This window comes from Petaurus breviceps, unplaced genomic scaffold (assembly GCF_028583685.1).
Source record: "Petaurus breviceps papuanus isolate PSGF00001 unplaced genomic scaffold, PetGlider_PUasm1.0 186, whole genome shotgun sequence".
Classification (NCBI taxonomy): Eukaryota; Metazoa; Chordata; class Mammalia; order Diprotodontia; family Petauridae; genus Petaurus; species Petaurus breviceps.
The window spans coordinates 1,737,496-1,739,163 of NW_027185798.1; the positions used below are offsets into that span (position 1 = coordinate 1,737,496).

The following is a 1,668-nucleotide window of genomic DNA, read 5'->3' on the forward strand; positions in this document are numbered from 1 at the left end:
TCTTCTAAAATCGCCTCTCCATATCCTTTTACTATTTATCAACTAGGGAATATCTCTTATTTTTATAAATTTGACTCAGTTCTCTAAATGTTTGAGGAATGAGGCCTTTATCAGAGGAAACTTGCTGTAATTTTTAAAATATTTATTGTCTATGGTACCTTTTTAGTAAAATGTAGTTTCTCTGATTCTCTGTCTCACAGTTACGTCTATTTTTAGATTTCTATACCCCACTGAGTATGTATATGCCTTCTTCCCTCTTTGGACCAATTCCATTAAGAGTGAGATTCAAGTATTACCCACTGTCCTCTCCCTCATTTCCCCTCCACTATAAAAGCTCGCCCTTGCATGCCCCCTTATGTAAGAAATTTTGCCCTATTCTACCCCTCCCTTCCCTTTTCTCTTAGTGCATACCTCTTTCTCACCCCTTAGAGACCATCCCAACATGACTGACTCATGCTCTTGCCCTCTGCTTATGCGGACTTCTTCTAACTACTCTAATAAGCATGAAGTTCTTAGGTTCACATGTATCATCTATATAGGAATGTAAACAATTTAGCCTTGAGTCTTTATGGTTTACCTTTTTATGTTTTCTTAAGTCTTGTGTTTGAATATCAAATTTTCTGTTCAGCTCTGGTCTTTTCATCAGGAATGCTTGGAAGTCTTCTATGTCATTAAACATCCATTTTTTTCCCCTAAAAAATTATACTCAGTTTTTCCGGGTAGGTTATTTTTGGTTGTGATCCTAGCTCTTTTGCCCTCTGGAATATTCTCACAGATACATTTTCTATGTACAAGCTTGCACACGAAAATACAGAGGCACACGAACACATGTGTGTACACATGTATGCAGATAAACATGTACATGTGTACATACAAGCACGTGTGCACGTGTATTTGTATATGTATATCGCTATTTTGTAATATAGGCACACACACACAAGCTATCATTATTTTCCAGACTGTGTATAAAGTCACTTCACTTTCCCGAACCTCAGTTTCACCCTTTGGAAGATAAGTGGATAGCCTCAGAGGCCCTCTGAGCTCCTGGTCTAGGAGTTTATGAAAGTCTAGTGAGATGGAATAAGGCGCCTGGCCCTTTAAATGGGGGCGTGGTTGGAGCCGCCGAAGGAGGAGGGAGAAAAGAGGAGGAAGAGAAAGCGGAAGCCGCCCGGAGGCCGCTGCGCATGCGTGCTGCGAAGGGGGCGGGGCTCCTGGGCCCGTGACTGGGGAGAGCTCAGGTAACTCGCCCTGAGGAAGCCCCGAAAGGGGGGAGGCGCGCGGGGGACGGGGTAGGGTGTGGGGAGCTCCGCCGGCCGGGAGCTTCCCGGCTTCCGTACTAGGCCCCAGCCGGTCCTGCGGCCGGGAGGAGCGCGTGGAGGCTACGGGTCTGGCCGGGTCGGCAGCGCCCCTGCCTTCGAGGCGTGGGGGGCTGCGGGGGCGGAGAAAGGGAGAGCCGGGCCCCTCCACAGGTTAGAGGGGGCCCGGGGGTCGGGGAGCGGGTACTGCCCGGGGCGGGGGGGAGGGGCCTGGGAAACGGCCCGCACGGCCCTGGGTAGTGAGGCCCCCAGGGGAGGGGAGGAGTCAGGATGGCAGGCAGGTAGTGAGCCTCCAGTGCAGGGGAGGATGGCAGGCAGGTAGTGAGCCCCCGTGCAGGGGAGGATGGCAGGC

General features: G+C 50.1%; 1 protein-coding gene across 4 annotated transcripts in view; it reads left to right on the top strand.

Annotated features, from left to right (window-relative positions):
• Positions 1–1,133: 1,133 nt before the first annotated feature.
• VPS8 (VPS8 subunit of CORVET complex) overlaps positions 1,134–1,668 on the top strand; it is a 173,246-nt gene continuing 172,711 nt past the window's right edge. For 2 of the 4 annotated variants that reach the window (XM_069089352.1, XM_069089355.1), the window contains exon 1: positions 1,266–1,469. The gene's annotated coding sequence lies outside the window, so the exon portion shown is untranslated. Of the gene's footprint in view, positions 1,239–1,265; positions 1,470–1,668 lie in introns of those variants that run through there. The other 2 variants (XM_069089353.1, XM_069089356.1) reach the window with 2 other exon arrangements.